Source organism: Pinus tabuliformis, chromosome 9, assembly GCF_031772625.1.
Source record: "Pinus tabuliformis cultivar Carrire ecotype Pingquan chromosome 9, CPIR1, whole genome shotgun sequence".
NCBI classification, from domain to species: Eukaryota; Viridiplantae; Streptophyta; class Pinopsida; order Pinales; family Pinaceae; genus Pinus; species Pinus tabuliformis.
Window position 1 is genome coordinate 1,330,727,283 of NC_142307.1, and position 21,590 is coordinate 1,330,748,872.

Below are 21,590 nucleotides of genomic sequence, written 5' to 3' on the forward strand. Positions count from 1 at the left end.
TTTTCTGAGATTTTTCAATTTAACTATATGCCTAGACATTCATGAAATTTTACAATTTAACTATTTGCCCAGATATCATGATTTAGTTAATTGGGATGTAGTTTTTGAGGCATTCTATCATTATAAAATCAATGAAGAGCTTGTTCTCCATAATTTTTCATGAGACCTATAGGAATGAAATTTTTTCACCATGCTTGTGATTTTTATGACAGGCAGTTCACAGATCTATGGAGCTTTGGATGGCCTATGGGTTGTGGGTTAATTAGATTATTTCGATGCCTTCAATGATAGTTGACGAGTTGATATAGTCGTCAATGTCTTGGAGGTGTTTGCTTCGTTACATGATTATCATCGAGAGATCACATAACACTTGGTCATGTGATGTTCTAGCCTCCATTTATGCTAGAAATTGATGGGATATGAATGTATATGAGATGATGCATTTCCCTAACACTTTTGGGAAAAGTGGACGTTGTATTGGAATCTCCATTTGGTCTGCATCATCATGGCATAGAGCTCTTGGTATATAACCCCCTAGCTTTTTGTGATATGGTTTATTGCTTTTAATGGTTTGATAAAAGGATGTTAACGTGGTTAGTGAACCGTTATTCGGTTTGACCAAGACTAACACAATAAGCACTATTAGAAGTACGCCCAATGTCAACTCAGCATATTCTTCTTGCTTTAGGCCAACTACCACTAAATATCACGGGTAGTATCCCTACAGACAACAACTCAACCAAAGAATAATTAGACAAGTGCTTATATTAACAAGGCGTTTTGACTGCTTTGAAAGACAAGTAGTTCCTCAAGGCATAGAGAATCAAATTCACACCTTCCTTGCTTCCAAACCTGTAGCATGATGCCTCATGATACACAAATGCACTGGGAACTATAAGAGAATTAGGATGCAAATCCAAGGCGAAAGGGGAGTGCAAAATACATAAGGCACATGGCACATGTAGTGTAGGGGGTGCACTGAGATTAGAAGGGTAATATTAGGGGAAAATGCATATGATGATCACCCTTACAAGGCTTTATTGATGCAAGTGCTTCCTTAAACCATGATTCCTAGCAATGCCTATTCCATGATATCTACACACCATCCTAGGATATAAGAATATCCATCAAGGCATGGAGTTACCACCTATTAGGGGAAGTCAACAATGCCATAGAGGAATATCATGAGACAAGCAATACCAAGAATAGCCATGGTTACCCACAACAATGGGGATCTAAGAGTCACTTTCACAAACAACACACACCCCCATGGATTTACAAGGCTGTAAGGCACATCCTTTGGCCTTATATGGCGTGCCCAAAATGTTCTAGAGTACCCCTGTTGAAAGAGGGGTAACACTCCCTAGCATTTATGGATGTTGTTTTGGTACACATGGATTACTTGTGAGGAGGATCATGGTCCTATATGGATTCCCCCACAACCCCCTTCTTGCCTTCAATGTGAAGGCAATTTAGATTCTTGTTACATCCTTGATGAGGTCACCCCCCCTCTCAATGAGTTGGCTGAGATTTTAGGTGTTCTGGCATGTGGGTGATGATGAATTCTTGTTTGAATTATTGTTCCTTGGATCTAGCACTTTGCATATATATTGAGGAGTTTTGAACGGAGGTCTCCCCTTCTTCTTGATGGCTTAGCACATGCTGAAAATTGGCAGCTATAGGATGAATTTCCCCAAGAAGAAACCCAGTAACCCCATGGAGGAACCTCTCTTCTTCAAAGGAATTTTCAAAATGGTCAAAGGAAAATTGATTCTTTGAGTTTGACAAGTCGACCCAGTGACGATGACAAGTCAACCTTGTTACCCACCATTTTCTGGGTGATATCCTTAGGAGAAAACTTTCTCCAAGATGGTCCTCAGCTAGTAGCCAACAACCCTTTGCAGCCACCAACTAGCTCATTGTACCATTTCTCCGCCACCTAAGCCAACCATGTGGTCCCTCACCCATCTGTCATGATCGTATGTTTGAAGGTGGGCCTCCCGAACCTAAAGGCATGCCTTGTCATTTGGTAATTGATAATTGTAGTTTGCTTATCATGGACACTTTTGGGCACGGATTAATGGGGGGGTTCAGTGGAAAGAGTGGGCTAGGTCTGTGCTTCTGTCCCGTAGACCTCTTTTGGATGCTACCCTTGGATCTTAGTCCTGTTGGATCTCCTTTACTAACCATTGGGTTTTAGGGTAGTACTACATGGGAAACCCCGATTTTGGTTGCGTGGTCTCGCGTCCCCATCCACATATATCACTCCTCTTCCTTTTATTATAACCCCATCCGTCATCTTTCCCACCTAGGTCCACATTTCTCCACTAGGTCCACATAGGGTTAGCCTCCCCTTCCCCTTGCCCACACCTTGGGTCGAACTTGGAACGATGCCCCAAAGGTTGATGCAGTTGAAAAGAAAAAGCAAAAGCATAATTGGCCACACTCAACAAAAAAATGTACCATAAGATGCAAAAGATGGCTGGGACAAAAATATTTAGCATGTGGGAAAAAGCCAATGCAAAAGCTCTACCCCATACCCATGGCCATTACTGTGGTTCCATAGGCCCTAGATGAGCCTCCTTTATCATTCAAGAACCCATGATTGTCCCAACCTCTGGTGGGCAATGAAAGCGCTACTTTTAACGAGGTATCCACCGCTATACCTTTTTCACATCATGCTCTTATCCCTTGAGCCCTGAGCAGTTAATCAAAGAAAAATCATAAAAGGAAATAGGTATAAAAGGAAGGTTGGAAAAATCAAGGTCGAGGCACCTCATGCACCACAATTGCTCCCTCCTATACATTATATACCCAAGTGTGGGCTTCCTTTTTTCTAGCTACCCTTGTACCTCGACATGTGGCCCAGGATTGCCCCTTTGATTCCCTATTCCATTCATCTCTTTATCACATGCCGCCACCATTTGAAGGATGTACCATGGACATACTATCCCCCCTAAAGGTAGAAACCATCTAATAGGGCACTTGGTTAACCCCCTCTGGAGCTTGTAGACATTAGCACATTGCAAAGCCCACTATGGAAGGGCATGCCATTATGAAGCATCCACTTGTTGTCCATGGTTTGTAAGCACTTTAACTCGATTACTTTAAATGAGTTGTAGTGCTGGAAGGCTAGGGGATGGATTAGATCTTATACAGGATTGCAGATGCTCTCCATTTTGGTTTTGGTATCCCTATACAGGGTCCTAACCCTCCAGAAGGCTACATTGACAAATGTAGGGTGTGTGTAGAGAGCCATGGGCCTCCGCAAAAGTCGGTTGCACTCCATGGATCCCCATAGATGTTGAGAGATTGCTTGAGATTCACCAATTGGATGAGGAAGATGCACCTGGTTCACCATGCCCAACCAACCCCACAGTTGTACCATGCACTTCGCGGATGTTCCAACACTTGGATGTTGATGTGGCATCACTTACACCATCATCTAAGCCATCATAGATGGTCTACATGCATCTTCGACCTACTTGGAGACCCATGAGGTTACTTGTGTGCCCCCACACCCATTGGGGGAACCACAGGTTTATTATTTGGAGAAAAAGGTGCCAACCCCTTGTCCACTACTTTTGGGAGTTCTATTCATCATTATGGCACTTATGGACTTCGTCAGGCTTCTTAGAAGACCCAATGACATTTATTATTGATCATTCGACCTCTTAAGAGGCTTATTCTTTTGTTTGTGAGCTAGTTTGGTGGGCTTGTCACCAAAAGTTAGTTATTTTGCACATTATTTTATTTTAGGGTCTAATGTAGGCCTAATTAGCTAAATCGAATTAATTAGAGGTGTATAAATAGAAGTGATGAGGATTCATTTTAGCATCATGACCTTGATTGGACTTGTATCTCTCTTGAGAATTTCGCGATCCTTCTCGGAGGATGAATTTTGGAGCATGGTGTTGATTTCTGGTAGCATCGGATGTGCCCTAAGTCTCAAAATTTGCAATGAGGCTTAGACACATGCATTCTCCAATACCCAGAAATTGTTTTAGGAAATTCCACTCGAAGGCAGTTTTATTACAATAATTAATTATTTTTAATGTGACCCTTAGTCTAAACTTAGGAAATTAAAATAATTAAAGGATATTAATCTAACTATGGGTGAAACTTCTAGAAGAAGACGAGGATCAAGCCAAAATGATATAAACCATTGATTAGAAGTTAATCTGGGCCGTTGGTTGTCCAACAGAAAGTTATAAGAAGAGGCTTGAGGGGCACTTGGAGAACACATAAAGTAGAGTTCAGAAGATCGAATTTATGAAGCAGAGCAGTTGCTGGTGAGAAATTCAAAGTGAGCTTTTGTAGTGAGGGGTAGGGATAGTTTTGGTTGGAGATTTCTCTTGATATGAGAATACTCAATTGAGGAGGCAGAGAGAGATCTCGGAGAGGCAATGCTGAGCCAGAAGAGGCTGACCCAGGGCCACACAGAGGCAGTGTAGGCTGACGTAGAACCTTGAGGAGATCTGAAATTTGTTGGAGGATTGATTTCTGTAGCTGGAAGACGGGATGTGAGACCAGGAGAGCAGAAGTCAGAATCTCAGAGGCAAATCGATTAGTACAGAGGAGTGACAAAAACCCCAGATAGTGTGACTCTGGGCTGATGTAGTGACTGCACAGAGACAACGTAGAGGCAACCATGGGCTAGTCATTCAGTGGCTGGATCAACCATGATTTCCAGTGATAGTGTGAGGTAATCTCACTTATCTCTCTGTCAGTGATATTCTCCGTACTGGATAACCAACAGGGCATCTAGAGATCGTATTTAGAAATTACTACTGCATAATAATAAAACCCTCAGCCACTGCACTAGTTTTCCCACACTGGGTTCCTCCGGGGACATTTGTCCAAAAATAACTGTGTAGATGTGTTGTGTATTTGTTTCTTGTTCAGTTTCTTGTTTTCGCATTTTATTTTAAATGGTGAAGGCTGCAGTGTATTAGTTTCGGTGTTTACTACAAGAAGCAATAAATAACTTTGTTCAATGATTAACAAATAGAAGAAACGTAATCAGTCGCTGCAGTAGAAATTTGGGCATCCATATTTTCACATTGTATTAGAGGTGCAGGTGCAACAAGAGAACAGTGCCAGAAGAACCCAGCACTGAAGAGGAGGGTCGAAGTGCTGTGTAGGCAGCAAATCGAATCCCTAGAGGGATTGCGCAGTTCAGGCCAGGAGGGCTAGATTTTCGTGGTAAATCTCTCTCTGAGTGAGTCGACAGAGGTAGGATTTCCAGATTGAAATCTGTCAACGACAGAGAGAGCAATGTTTTAGTAGCTTCAACGAAGAGGGGTTCCTGGTCTGACACGGTTTTCTGCAGACAACTACTGATGCAGGAGGTTGACGCAATTGGGGTGGTTGTCTGGAATTAGACTACAAGTCAACTTTGTAACCAATCAGCTGTGCACAAACAAATTCTATATGTGGATTTTCCCCGTGAGGGTCCCGCTTATCTGACCAATCACTGTCGGTCCCTCGTTGACTTCTCCTTTTATCAAGCGCTTCAAACCGCGCTGTTGATCTCACTTCTATAGATCCAACGGATATCGCGTCGTCCGCTCACCAACTAACCTAGACGATCTCCATCGTCGATGTGACTTGTCCAATTGAATGATTGTCGCACAATCTCGCACAGATTCTTACACGATCGATATCAGGTCGATAGCGCACGAGAAAAGTAATTTTCTTGTGCTACGTGTCACCCACTTAGGGTAATCGCGTGAACTTTAGGAATACCGCTTCCCACCTTTAGGGCGCACGAGGTACCACTTCCCACTATCGAATACTACCACGTGCTTAATTCGCAATCTTAATAAAGACGCTTAAGGAAAGATTTAGGACTTAAGCTCAATATTAACTCTTAATACTAATTGATTGTGATTTATAAATAAAGTGTTTAAACAGAGTAAAATACCCGATTAGGGTCCAGAATGCTGATACACAACTACAAATGAATTTTTGCACTAGAAAAATGCATCCACACCACACTTCATTTAATTATTCAACAAAATGGAAATTACAAAGTCTTGTTCCTCTCGGCTCGATTACAATAGTTTGTCTGACCTTTGTTTCAATCTCAAGCCCTATCTCTCACTCAAACTCTCGCTTACTCACTCTATTCTCGATCATCTAATCTCTCTGTCATTACATTATTTTTCCTTTTATGAATCAAATCCTATCCTAATTGCATTGACAACTCGATCCCTATTTTTATCAGTCTAACAATTAAATCCCTATTTCCAAGCTCTGAGACACACCTATACTAACAACTTATCTCTTAGTCTAAAATAATACAGTGATCTAATTATTACAATAATTAAAGCAAAGATAAATTCGAGAGATCCAATCCTCTCTACTAAGAATTGATTTTGACCACTCAGGGCAATGAAATTCATCTCTTGTTAGCCATAACATGTGAACATACAATCACATTGCTAGCTAAGTACGAATGCTCCTGCATCAGAATCTGGAGGAAGAAAAGAATTTTTCATCAAACTTCTAGGATTTGCTCCATACTTCTGTAATTCTATTGTTGTTATCCAACTAGCATCCTCCACTGGCTGTCCCTTCCATTTGACTAGATACTGAAAATAATACTGTCCTATGGTTCCTTTGGATACTCTTTTCTCCAAAACAACTTCCACCTCTTTCTTGACTGTCTTTGGCATTTGTTCTTCCCAGTTTAAAGTTTGAACTTCATCTTTTGTAGGTTCCTTCTGTAGCTCTGTCTCTGTCTCTTTGTATGGATACAAATCTGCAACATTGAAGATAGGTGATATTCCAATCCCTTCTGGCAATTCAATTTCATAAGCATTAGTTGAAAACTTCCTCACAATTCTGCATGGCCCTATCTTTTTCATCTTTAGTTTATTGTAAGTCCCAACAGGAAATCTTTCTTTTCTCAAGTATACCATCACTAGATCTCCCACTTGGAATTCTTTTTCTCTCCTCTTCATATCAGCTCTCTGTTTGTATTTGCCATTGCTTTTCCTACAATTTGCCTTTGACATCTTCCTGTAATCTCTGCATCTGCTCTGCAAACTCTTCAACTTTTGCACTTCTTGTCTCCTATTTACCCAAATTTCTGAGCTCATACACACCTTTTGGATTCATTCCAAAAACAATCTGAAATGGACTCATCCCAGTACTTCGTTTTGGAGTGTCATTATAAGCAAACTCAGCTTGAGCAAGTGCTAAATGCCACTCCTTAGGATTTTGATACACTAAACTTCTCAATATGTTCCCCAAGCTTCTGTTTACCACTTCGGTTTGTCCATCTGTTTGAGGGTGATTTGCTGAACTGAAACTAAGGTTGGCACCTAGTTTCTTCAAAAAAGTTCTCCAAAAATGCCCAACAAGCTTTGTATCCCTATCAGACACAATACTTACAAGCAATCCATCTAACCTTACAACCTCTGAAAAAAACAGATTAGCAATATGTGTTGCATCACTAGTCTTTTTACATGCAATGAAATGTGCCATTTTGGAAAATCTATCTACCACAACATAAATGGAATCATTCCCTCTTTGAGTTCTAGGTAACCCCAAAACAAAGTCCATACTAATTGCATCCCATGGTCGGTTTGGTATTGGCAATGGTTGGTACAATCCTATATTTTGGCTTCTCCCTTTAGCATGCTGACAGATCCTACACTTCTCAACAAATTTCTTAACATCAGTTTGCATCTTTGGCCAATAGTAAAAAGCATTTACCTGAGCAAAGGTTTTGTCTTGTCCAAAGTGACCAGATAATCCTCCACTGTGTTTCTCCTTGATTATGTTTTCCCTCATAGAACATTTGGGAATGCACAATTTGTTACCTTTAAACAGTAAACCTCCTTGGATAAGATAATCTAACCACTGACTTCTATTATGAACTATTGGATTTTGTACAACTGCATAAATATCTTTGAATTCTGCATCATCTTTATACATATCAACCATTTCTTCAAATCCTACAACACCAACTCTTAATTCTTAGTAAAGCAGTCCCTCAGGTATGCACCGGTTTTATTTGTCTTCTGCTTTTCATTCCCTCCGATTTTTGTTTAAACGATGATGCATCATGTGAATTCTCTATGTATTGTTTTCCTTGCTCCGCATCTGCCTCTCCTATGTCTCTTCTATGAACAATGTAATCTTGAAGCTGGTTGACAGTCTATGATCTGTCGTTTGTCCGGGCAAATGTCTTGCCTTTTTTTGGATTATGCTCCATGCTTTTTAGCTCGTCAAATGATCCAGACCTATATGGGTCATATTCAGAATTACAAGCAAATGTACTAATCTGCCTCTTTATATATCTTATATAAAACGATCAAGCTTTTTCGTTCTGAAAAAAAAACTCTTAATTCTTGTACAATGAAATTTACCCTACTCAAAGCATTAACAACTTTGTTCAACTTACCGCTTGTGTGTTTTATCACAAAATTAAAACTCTGCAAAAACTCTACCTGCTTAGCATGTTTCTGATTCAATTTTGGCTGGTTGTTTATGAACTATGGTGCATGATTGTTAGAATATAATACAAACTCCTTTGGTAGCAAATAATGTCTCCATTTTTTTAAAGCTTGCACAATAGCATAAAATGCTTTATCATAAGAAGAATACTTCTTCTTAGCTTCATTTAGTTTCTCACTAAAGTAGGCTATTGGTCTATGTTCTTGACTCAAAACTGCTCCAATTGCAACTCCACTAGCATCAGTTTTAACTTGGAAAACTTTCCCAAATCAGGTAAAGCTAAAACTGGTTTCTCTGTAATTTTTTTCTACAGTAACTTAAAATTTCGGTCTGCTGCTTCTGTCCACTTGAATAGCTGATTAGTCTCTTTGATTTTTTCAATAATTGGCGCACAAATTTGACTAAAACTTCTGATAAATTTTCTATAAAAACTTGCAAGACCATGAAAGCTTCTTACCTCAAATATGTTTCTTGGAGTAGGCTAGTTCCAAATTGCTTGGACTTTCTCTGGCTCCATTTTCAAACCTTTTTTAGAAACTATAAATCACAAATAGGTTAATTCTTCTTTCATGAAACTACATTTCTTCAGATTTATCAGCAGTTTCTCTTTCTGCAGAGTTCTTAAAACCAACTTAAGATGCTCCAAGTGTTCTTCTTTGCTTCTACTAAAAACTAGAATATCATCAAGATAAACAATGACAAACTTGCCTGCATATTCCTTCATGACTTCATTCATTAATCTCATGAATGTGCTAGGTGCATTAGTGAGTCCAAAAGGCATTTCTAACCATTCATACAACCCACTATTTGTTTTAAATGCAGCCTTGCATTCATCTCCCTTTCTAATCCTTATTTGATGATATCCACTCTTCAAATCTATTTTAGAAATATTTTGACCCACTTAAACAATCCATCAAATAATCCATGCATGGTAAAGGAAATCTATACCTGATAGTAATCTTGTTTATGGCCCTGGAATCTGTACACATATGCCATTCACCACCTTTTTTTGGACTAAGTACTGTTGGTACAGCACATGGACTAAGACTCTCTCTGATTAATCCCTTATCCATCAGTTCTTGCATTTGTCTTCCAACTTCTGCATTCTCTTGAGGAGTTAATCTGTATGCTGCTTTGTTTTGCAAACTTGCTCCAGGTATCAGATCAATATGATGACTAATACTCCTGATTGGTGGTAATGCATTTGGCAACTCATCCACAATAATATCAACAAAAGAATTCAACAGAGTTTTGATTTTTTCAGATAAATCATCTAAGTTTGTGGAAGTTAAAATTACCTTAGATCTCCTTATGACCGCAAAATGCATCTGTTCATCCTTCTTGACTTCTTGGAGCAATTCTTTCCCACTCATCAGCATAACTCTGTTTCCAAGCGCTTCTTTGCCTGCTTCATCCTTCAATGGCAGTGGTGTGTGTTTATTTCCGTCCTTCTCCAAAGTGTAAGTATTTCTTCCCCCATCATGAATAGCTTTTCGATCAAACTGCCAAGGTCTTCCTAGCAACACATGGCATACATCCATTGGCATTACATCACACAGTATCATATCCTTATAAGTACCAATTTGTATCTCTACCATGCATTGTTATGTCTCAATAAGCTGGTTCTCTTGTCTCTTTCTCTGCCTTAAGCAATACCCTTTCCAACAACAAGGATTCTACTACTTCAGGTGATTCTTCCTTGTTTGCAATTTGAGGTTTCTCTTCCCTTGCCTCAACCACATTCACGTTCCTCTGATTTGTTACTTTATTATGAGGACAGTCCCATGATCCTTATAAGTACCAATCTGTATCTCTACCTTGCATTGTTATGTCTCAATAAGCTAATGTCCTTTTTGCAGCCATGACACTTTGTAAGGAGTAGGGTGTACTGTTTTCATTAGTCCTAACTTGTCCACCATTTCTGTAGAAACAAGGTTATTAGTGCTTCCACTGTCAATTATCACTTTACAACATTTTCCTTTGGACTTGCATGTAGTTCTGAATAAACTCTTTCTCTGAGCTGGTTCTCTTGTCTCTTTCTCTGCCTTAAGCAATACCCTTTCCAACAACAAGGATTCTACTACTTCAGGTGATTCTTCCTTGTTTGCAATTTGAGGTTTCTCTTCCCTTGCCTCAACCACATTCACGTTCCTCTGATTTGTTACTTTATTATGAGGACAGTCCCATGATCCATGGTCCCCATTCTCCACACGTGTAACACCAAATTTCTCTTCCTCGGCCTCTTCCTCTTGGTGCAAATCTTCCTCTACTAAAGTCTCCTCTCTGTGGTGGTCTACTAGAAATTCTTGCTTCACTCTGATAGTGTTGAAATCTTGATCTGGTAGTTCCTCTATCTCTTGCTAAACCTTTTCCTCTATTCCACTGATTTTGCTTCCTCAACATCTTCTCTTCTGCCTTCAAAGTTGCTTGATAGGCATCTTCAATTGTCTTCAGATTCAGCAAGCTAATTTCATCCTGTATGTCATACCTCAACCCATTGATATATCTGCCTACCTTCTCTATGTCATCCTCTGCATATCTTGCTCTAACATTCAGCTTATAAAACTCTTATATATATTCTTTGACGGTCATTTCTTTTTGCCTCAAATTTTGTAACTGTCTGAAAAGATTTAACTGATAATATTTTGGCATAAATTTGGCTTTCAATCTACTTACCATTTTATCCCATTGTTTGATCTTGGACTTCCCTTTTCTTGCTCTGGATGTTTGTAATTCATCCCACCAGATAGCTGCATGACCCTTCAATCTGGTGACTGCAAATTTCACCTTCTTTTTGTCATCAACCTCCTCCTCATAGTCAAAATACTTGTCTAATGAACTGATCCAATCCATCAACTCTTCTACATTGAGATTCCCGTCATGCAAAAGCATTTCCACCTTTGGTCTTCCACTTGCTTCAGCCAATATCTTGATAACTTTGGCAGCTTCACTTTCATCCTCCTCTTCTTCCTTAGAAGATTCTTCTGCAGCATTGGCAGTTCCTTCATCAGGTGCTCTCCTCTGAGCAGTCTCCATTGTCTCCATCCTTGTACACAGATTCTAGATCTCATCCAGTAGAACTGCATTCGCTACAGGTCTCCCTCGACCTATGCCTCCTTCTCTCCTTGGTGGCATGTTTACTGTAGCAAAACTTAATCTCTATGCTTCAATACCAAAATGACGTAGGAGGTTGACGCAAATGGGGTGGTAGTCTGGAATTAGACTACGGGTTAACTTTGTAACCAATTAGCTGCGCACAAACAGATTCTGTATGAGGATTTTTCCCCTGAGGGTCCCGCTTATCTGACCAGTCCTTGTCGGTCCCTCGTTGACTTCTCCTTTTATCAAGTGCTTCAATCCGCGTCGTTGATCTCACTTCTCCAAATCCAATGGATATCGCGTCGTCTGCTCACCAACTAACTCAGACGATCTCCACCATCGATGTGACCCATCCAATCGAACGGCTGACGCACAATCTCGCGTAGATTCTTGCACGACCGATATCAGGTAGAGAGCGCGCGAGAAAAGTAGTTTTCTTGTGCTACGTGTCACCCACTTAGGGTAATCGCGTGAACTTTAGGAATACCGCTTACCACCTTTAGGGCACGCGAGATACCACTTCCCAATATCAAATACTACCACGTGCTTAATTCACAATCTTAATAAAGACGCTTAAGGAAAGATTTAGCGCTTAAGCTCAATATTAACTCTTAATACTAATTGACTGTGATTTATAAATAAAGTGTTTAAATAGAGTAAAATACCCGATTAGGGTCTAGAACACGCTGATACACAACTACAAATGAATTTCTGCACCAGAACAGTGCGTCCACACCACACTTCAATCAATTATTCAAAAAAATGTAAATTATAGAGTCTTGGCCCTCTCGACTCGATTACAACAGTTTGTCTGACCTCTATTTCAATCTCAAACCCTATCTCTCACTCAAACTCTCGCTTACTCACTCTATTCTCGATCATCTAATCTCTCTGTCATTACATTTGTTTTCCTTTTATGAATCTAATCCTATCCTAACTGTATTGACAACTCGATCCTTATTTTTATCAGAGTAACAATTAAATCCCTATTTCCAAGCTCTGAGACACACCTATACTAACAACCTAAGTCACCGGATTCGTCCTAAACCCCCTGCGAATCCCGAATCCGGCAAATCCGACACGATTCGGTCCGGATTCGTGTCCAAATCACAGGACACGTCGTGTCCGTTTCGGACACATCGTGTCCGAGGGCGTGTCGCGATTTTCAAAAGCGTGTCGCGATTTTAGGACACGTGTCCGGTTTGCAGGACTCGCTAAGCTCAGCGCGGGAATGAAAAGGGCGTGTTTGCTCATTAAAATTGTCATTTGGCAAGTGATTTGTGTTGTTGGCAAGTGATTTGTGCTGTTGGAGCAAGGAGTAGAGCATTTTAGCAGCTTCATGATCAAGTCTAGGCCCTAGTATTGATATGCTATTCATGGTAATGTTAAATTCTTAAAGTAAAAGTGAAATTCTCCTTAATCTTCATTTTCATCCTTTTACTTAAATTTTTAACATTACCATGAAATGACTCAGGATGTTTGAGAGTGGTTCCGGCCTCCTTGGATTTCATATGGAGAAAGTAGAATTTTAGATTTCATTCAAAATCCAGCAGACTTATCAGTTTTTCAGGATTTTAGGATTGGGGGATTGCAATGTTTCCATTGAATTTTGTCATGTATTAGGGTATGGAACTCGTATTTAATCAAGAGCACCAAACCAAGAGCTTCTGGATATGTTGCTCCTGCTCCCGTTTTCGCTCCTGCTCCCCGTTTTCGCTCCCGCTCCCAAGTAACACTGTTCCTGATGATATGGGTCTAGACACCACTGTTGAGTTGGCATTGGCCAACATGGATCTCAATGATCCAGTGCTAGAGCTGTTAGATTTGATGACTTAGAGGGGTCAACCTCCATACCAGCAGATGCAGAGGCGACTATGGATACAGGGGAGTAGGAGGATGCAGAGGAGAGCAGTGGGGACCATGATGATGGGGACAATGATGCTGATTCTGATGCTGATTGATGCCTTGAGGCTTGTATACCTGTAGTTGTTTTATATTTTCTATTTCTATTTGCCATTGGCATTGCACCAACACTACCTATGTAACACATTTTGATTTGATGACTTAATGAGAAAACTACAGTTGTCAATGTGTTTATCTTACTATCTTGTAGTTGTAAGTTGTCTTTTAGTTATGAATTATGAATCATGATTTAAATTTTTAATAGATTTATCATTTATGTGACCAGTACCACTGACATTTATTTGAATTTTGTATGTACTATGCATGCTAATAGCTATAGATGAAGATCTATGTTTGAAATCAATAAATTTGTATCATTAATTAAAATTTGTGTAAGAAATATGATAATATCTAATTTTTAATATATATGTATATTTTTTAAATATATATATATATATATATATATATATATATATATATATATATTTTTTTTTTTTAATAAAATAATATATAACGTGTCCTAACGTGTCCTGTTCCGGGGGGTCAGCGTGTCCGAATCTGACACCACGAATCTCGAATCCTACGTGTCCCGAATCCTCATGTCAGGTGACTTAGCTAACAACTTATCTCTTAGTCTAAAATAATAAAGTGATCTAATTATTACAATAATTAAAGCAAAGATAAATTCGAGAGATCGAATCCTCTCTACTAAGAATTGATTTTGACCACTCAGGTCAATGAAATTCATCTCTTGTTAGCCACAACATGTAAACATACAATCACATTGCTGGCTAAGTTTGAATGCTCGTGCATCAGTTGCTGGGCAGAATGAGGTCAGAAGGAAGAAGAGAGACACTTGAGGGAATTTATTCCTTAGAGAGTTCCTAGCCAGGGAATTTGAATTATCATTTGTTGAGTAGCAACAAGAAAGAGGAGGTCATTCGACACTTTCGTTTGGCAAAGATGGCAGCTAGTGGATTGAGAGATCAGTACAAGTTGGATGGTGCATTCAACTATGTGATTGGGAAGGCAAGGATGTCGTGCCTTCTGGATGAGCATTTTCTCAAGATCTATGTCGACAACGTGGTAGCTGAGTCCACAGATCTAGATCCACTCAATAAGTACAAGGGAGAAATGGAAAAGACCAAGAGAATGATCCTCGACGAAGTGAGGGATCATATAGTATGTCACATCGCTGGCAGAGACACTGCCAAGGAGATGTGGGATGCTTTGTCAACGCTATAGCAGGGATCTTTCGAGCAGTGGAAGATGTACTTGGAGCAGAAGATGAGATCTACTCGGATGCAGAAGGGGGAACACATTGATTTGTTCCTTACTAAGCTTTAGGAGACCCGAGAGGAGCTGGCAGTTATGGGGTCAACACCTCAAGGTTCCGAGATAGTAAAACTGACCCTGAATTCAGTTTCTGAGGAGTGGCAAGCTTTTGTCTAGAGCATCCTGGGCAGGAAACTTTGCCAGACTGGGATGGAATGTGGGCAGCTCTTAAGAAAGAGGAGTTGAGGAGAGACTTGGTTAAGTGTAAACTTGACAGAATCAGTAGTAGTGGGTTGAAGCCCAATGAGGAGGAAGAGAATGCAACCCTCGCATCCAAGGGGCAGCAAGAGCAACTGAGGAAGAATAAAGATGTTTCAAAGATCAAATGCTTCAAGTGTGTTGAATTTGGTCACTACGCAACACAATGTCCTCTCAGGAAGAAGCGCAAAGATGAGAAGCATGATCCGAAGGTTGCAGCCGCGAAGATCGAGGAGGAGGATTTCGCCATGACAGCCCAGGCATATCCAGGAGGGAGGTGGGGAGATCTAGAACTGTAGTTCAAAAGGACTACATATGGGCAGTATCCTTGAGGAGTCCACCTCTCAGATCAAGTCCTTGCTACAGGAGCCCAGATCAGAAGTAGTAGGATGGACCAGTGTCAGTTGGTGTAGAGGAGTGCCGGAGTGACAATTACAGTGGCTAGGAGCTCCAGAGACTGAGCAGTGCAAAGCTAGAGTTGACAACAGTTCAGTTGGCACGGAGTAGAGTCAGCAGCAGCGCAGAGGCTTCAGAGGGTCAGCGTAGAGACTAGCAACAGTCATAACTCCAACAACGAGATGCATCATGTTGAACACTTGTTCAGTAATTTGGGATACTTTTCCGTTGAAGATGCAGTAGTAGCAACAGTTGGAGAAGATTGCAGTGCAGATGCAGTATTGGCAGTGGCAGTGCCAGTGGCAGCACAGATGTAGAATTGAGAGGGAGTCGCAGTACGGATGCAGTGTTGACAGTGGTAGGGTAGCAGAAGTACATATGCAACATTTGCGTAGTAGTTGGTGGTAGGATGTCATACAATAGCAGCGCAGAAGGAGATGTTACAAAACAGATTGATGCTTCAGCAGGGTGCATTGCTAGAGCACATTCCTCGCTAAGAGGGAGTGTTGATTTCTGGTAGCATCGGATGTACTCTAAGTCTCAAAATTTGGAGGGAGGCTTAGACACATGCATTCTCCAATACCCATAAATCGTTTTGGGAAATTCCACCCGAAGGCAGTTTTATTAAAATAATTAATTATTTTTAAGGGACCCTAAGGCTAAACGTAGGAAATTAAAATAATTAAAGGGTATTAATCTAAATGTGGGTGAAACTTCTAGAAGAAGACGAGGATCAAGCCAAAATGATCTAAGCCATTGATTAGAATTTAATCTGGGCGATTTGTTGTCCAAAAGAATGATATAAGAAGAGGCTTGAGGGGCACTTAGAGAGCACATAAAGTAGAGTTCAAAAGATGGAATTTATGAAGCATAGTAGTTGCCGATGATAAATTCAAAGTGAGCTTTTGCAGTGAGGGGCAAGGATAGTTCCGGTTGGAGATTTCTCTTGATCCGGGAATACTGAACAGAGGAGGCAGAGAGAGATTCGAGAGAGCTAGCGCAAAGCCAGAAGAGGCTGACGCAGGGTCACGCAGAGGCAGCGTAGGCTGACGAAGATCATTGAGGAGATCCGAAATTTGTTGGAGGATCAATTTCTGTAGCTGGAAGTCGGGGTGTGAGACCAGGAGCGCAGAAGTCAGAATCTCAGAGGCAAGTCGATTAGTTGGGAGGAGTGACATAAACCCCAGAAAGTGTGACACTGGGCTGACGCAGTGATTATGTAGAGACAATGCAGAGGCAGCCAGGGGCTAGTCATTCAGTGGCCGCCATGGGCTAGTCTGTCAGTGATATTCTTTGTATTGGATAGCCAATAGGGCATCCAGAGATTGTATTCAGAAATTTCTACTGCATAATAATAAAACCCTCAGCTGCTACACCTTTCTTTGTTTCCGCATTTTATTTTAAATGGTGAAGGTTGCAATGTATTAGTTTCGGTGTTTACTGTAGGAAACAGTAAATAACTTTGTCCAGTAATTAACAAATAGAAGAAACTTAATCAGTTATTGCATTAGAAATTTAGGCATCCAAATTTTCACACATGGAATGAATTTTGATGTTTGGATTATTTTTTGTTGTCTTGGAGCTTCATTATTGGAAAATTCTTGATGGTTGAATATACTCTTAATACATGTAGGTACAATTTAATGCTATTTTCCTTTCTATTCTTGTCACATACATTCTTGCTGGGATTTCACTATACTAGGGCTAATTTATTGCATCCATTTATGCACAATTGTGACAATTCAGTTTCTAGATAGTGATGCTTCATGTATGGACCATGTATTTTGAATCAATGTTCCTAGAGATGCTTCTTCATTGAATTCATCTTGATAAGCCATCAAATTTGAAAAACGAAGTATAAAGTTCTTAAAGTTGCTTTTGTCGCTGCCCTAATGCTATGTGAAGCATAGTTTTAAAACTCCGACTCCGACTCTGACTCAGCCGAGGATCGACTCTGACTCCGACTCCGACTCAGCCGAGGATCGACTCCGAAACGGTAATGACTCGGCCGGCTGGATTTCAATGACTCGGTCGTTGTAAAAAGTACATTAAATATTTATTTTTTTTTATAAAAAAACATAATTTTAAATATTTTAAACATAATTTTAAAGATTTTCATTCATGTTTCCAAACACACAACATTATAATATAGATGGAAGACAACATATGATCAAAGTAGGCTCATGAACCAATCCATTATATCAAAATGGTACCCAATGGCAATACATAGTCAACTGTCATACATGATCAAAGACTCAAAACAAAAAACACATAACCAAGGAGGCTAGAAATGGCCTCTACAACAAAAGTAAACTGTGACGGTGACCAGACTCCAGTGCTAGTACTATAGTACTACTGGCTAGTAGCTACTGTCAGAGGAGCCAAGATCATGTCGATCAATCTCTGGATCATCATCATCAGAGTCAGACAGGGGGCCCCATGGCTCCTCCTCCTCATCATCATCTCCAACTGCAACTGTAGAAGTGGTACCACTAGCAGGCTGTGCAACTGCAGCAGATGCAAGCTGAGATAGAGTAGATATGCGGCTGCGCTTCTGTCGTGGTTGAGCAGAGGAAGCACCTACAACTGGAGTCCTTGCTAGCTGTGAGACTGAGGCTGGTGGATTGGGATCTGCATTCAACTGAACACGCTGAAGTTGAACAACATGTTCAAGTTCAACTGATGTCTCCATATCTAAATCTACATCAACATCCTCATTAGGATCAAACTCTGCTGGACGACTCTCCACTACCCAATCTGATGTTGGATCAATGTCTTCCAACACAATGGGATTTGAATCAGGTCTTTTGTTTAGCAAATGGTTTCGTCTGAGCCGAAGGTTGTATTGGACATAAACTAGATCATTTAACCGTTTTTGATCCAAATGGTTTCTCTTCTTTGTGTGAATCCTCTCAAAGACAGACCAATTGCGCTCACACCCAGATGCACTGCAAGTTTGACTCAAAATACGAATTGCAAACCTTTGCAATTCAGGACAATGGCCACCAAAGGCCTCCCACCATTGTGCTGCAAAAAACATAGGAGTGTAATGAGTTAGCTCAACAAAATTACAAATTATATCTAACTTTCAAATTATAAACGATTTAACAAACTTTAAAAAAAAAAGTAAAACTATTAAGAATTTGAAAATTGAAATTTTTGTTTACCTGGCTCATCTGCTTCTCTTGCAATCTTTGCTAGGTTCTTCCCAAAGGTACCTGCTGCATTGCTAAAGATATTGGCCTGTCGGTGTATCTCCAACTGATCAGACTCCAATCGGATCATGCGATCAATGCAACCAATCAGTCCATCTCTGACCTCCCCCCTCAAAGCTCCTGACTCCTTAGCTTTATAATGATACAGTGGGTTCAAAAAATACCCAGCTGCATGTATAGCGCGATGGAGTTGATTGTTCCATCTTTCATCAATGATTCCCCAAATGGGCCCATACTTTGCCACTCTATCCTTTTATACCGTCTTTATTTGCTCCTTTGCTTGATCCATAGCCTCATAAATGAAGCCCATAGCCAACCTTTCCCCATCCACCAACCGCAACACCTTAACTAGTGGCTCAGCAAGCTTCACAATCTCTGCTGCCTTTCTCCAAAAAGTTTCTTCATGAACTTTCCTTTTCAATTCTTTGCCTTCTGGTTTGTTAGACCAATTGCTTTGATTCCATTCATCACTGGAAAACATCTTTTGCAAGTTTCTATGTTGGGAAAGCATAGATTGCAATGTCAAAAAATGTGTAGCAAATCTAGTGATGGCAGGCCTAATAATATCCTTGCCCCCAGTGTGTTTCCTCATGAGGCTCAAAACCAATGTATGATTGTAGATAAATTTTGTTATGCTTTTGGCATGATCTATAGTGTTTTTGACCCAATCTAATTTTCCAATATCCTCAAGCATGAGGTCTATGCAATGTGCAGCGCATGGGGTCCAAAAGATGGTCTTGTGTTTTTCCTCTAACAGTTTACCAGCAAGAACATAGTTAGAGGCATTACCTGTGATGATTTGAACAACATTAGCCACCCCCACCTCCTCAACAACCTGATCCAATAGCTGAAACAACAAGTGGCCATCTTTTACCTTATCAGATGCATCAACTGATTTTAAAAACATGGTTCCCTGTGGGCAGAAGACAAGAAAGTTTATGATGGTACGGTTTCTTTGATCAATCCATCCATCTGACATGATGGTACACCCTGTTCTTGCCCATGAGTCCCTGAACTCTTGCAAATACTCATTAATGGATTGAATTTCTTTCTGCAATCGAAACCCCCTTAGCTCATGCATAGTAGGGCCTTTGAAGCCTTTTCCAGCAGCATGTATGGCATCAAACATAGGCTCATAATATGGTGAACGAGCAGCATTAAAGGGGATATCAGCATCATACCACCATCTAGCTATGTACTCACAAGCAGTCTCCCTCAATTCTTTCTTCCATTGGTCATCTAAAGTGGGCTGCATTTGAGTTTTACTAACTTCAGGACCATGTGCATCTGATGGAGAGGAGGGAGTGAAATAACTTTTGATAGTCACATCACCCTTTTTCATTCTACCCTTTCCCTTATCTTGAACAGAACCAAAAGAGGGAGGAACATATCAGAAAGGGTTGGATGTATCAGTTTGAGGGATAGAGGAAGAACCCTCAAAATCATAATGGGGGTTGGCAGCCATCATTTTTTGTATCACCCTCTTCCTCCCAATTTCAGCCTGTATGTCTCTTTGCCTAGCCTTACCTTCTTTAAATTTCTCAAAGCTGGCCAACAAATTCTTCCTAATCTCCCCAATTTCTGGTGAGGTACATGGGGTAATTTGGCCTCTAATCCCTGCCAAGTGTTGTTTTAGCCTATTAATGCCCCCAGGACCTTCCTTAATTTTCCTATGGCAAAATTTGCATTGCATTTGACTATCAACCATTTCAACATATGCCCAAGCAGGATCTCTTGCTCTAGGTGCCATTTTTTGACTAGGAAATGAAAGCAAACAATCTGAAAATGAAAAAAAAAAAACCTTGATTCAATGTTCATTTATTTGACAAAAAACACTCTCTAAGATTTCTAGATATGCACCTAAAATTTACTAAGCAAAAACAGATTTATAGAGGTGAAAAAAAATACTTCCAGGCACAAACTGCCTCCTCAAGCTTGCTCCAAGAATCAGCTCCTCAATGCTGCTCCAAATGGCTGCTCAAGAAGCTCCTCACTCCAGCTACAATGCTCCTCCAAGACTCCTCACTGCTGCTCCAAAACGAGCTCAAGAACTACTCACTAACTCTCAAAGAAGACTCTCACTCAAATGTATAAGATTGTTGTGAGTGAATGAGAGCACTTGGGTGTGTTAAATAGGGTTTTGGGGGGGGGGGGAAATGGACCCCAAAAATCATTTAGCAAATTCATATAACTACTTGACATCCAAACCAATCAAAAAACACCAAAAAAATCCATTAAAAAAATAATAAAACGCTGTTTACGTGTGCCTGGGCCGTTTGTTTGTGACTCGGCCGAGTCATAACGGAAACGGCCGAGTTGGCCGAGTCATGGGTGACTCGGCCAACTGAACCGTTTCAAGGGCCGGGTCATATATTTGGCTATTGACTCGAATCAACCAGGCCGTTTCGGTTTCGTAACGACCGTTTCTTAAAACAATGATGTGAAGTTGTCTTTGAGGCCTCTTTGACATAGAAAATTCAATGTCCATGGTCATAATTACTCAACTCCGAATATCCCCAAAGGATTAGGCACTGGTCCACCATAAGGTGATCAACTTAAACCTAATTTTCTCTCTCCCACCTCTTCTTTTCTAGGCCTAGCCCATTAGGTCGCCTAGGGCATCACTTATCTCACAATCTAGCCATTCAAATACTTCGATTTTTGGTCCACAATTGCGCTGAAATTTGCTCTAGAGGCCCTCCAAATTTCAAGCAAATCCGACGGTGGGATCTCAAGATATTGCAAGCCCTAGCTCGAAGACCATTCCTTGCCTTAGGTTTCCCTTGGCTAGTAACCTCATTGGTATCATTGCATTACTTTTCATTGAAAATTCCTTCCTTGATCCCCTTCTCCTCCCTGATTAAGTCAAGCACACTTGATTTGGGGTAGCATCGGATGTGCTCTAGCCACGAAAATTGGTGGAGAGGCTATAGCACATGGGATCTCTAAGACCCAGAAATGGTTTGGGCAGAATCT

At 40.5% G+C, this 21,590-nt stretch overlaps 1 protein-coding gene across 1 annotated transcript in view; it reads left to right on the forward strand.

Annotated features, from left to right (window-relative positions):
- LOC149153428 (protein RAE1-like) overlaps positions 1–21,590 on the forward strand; it is a 302,126-nt gene that overhangs the window by 270,584 nt on the left and 9,952 nt on the right. The gene's annotated exons all lie outside the window — the stretch shown is intronic.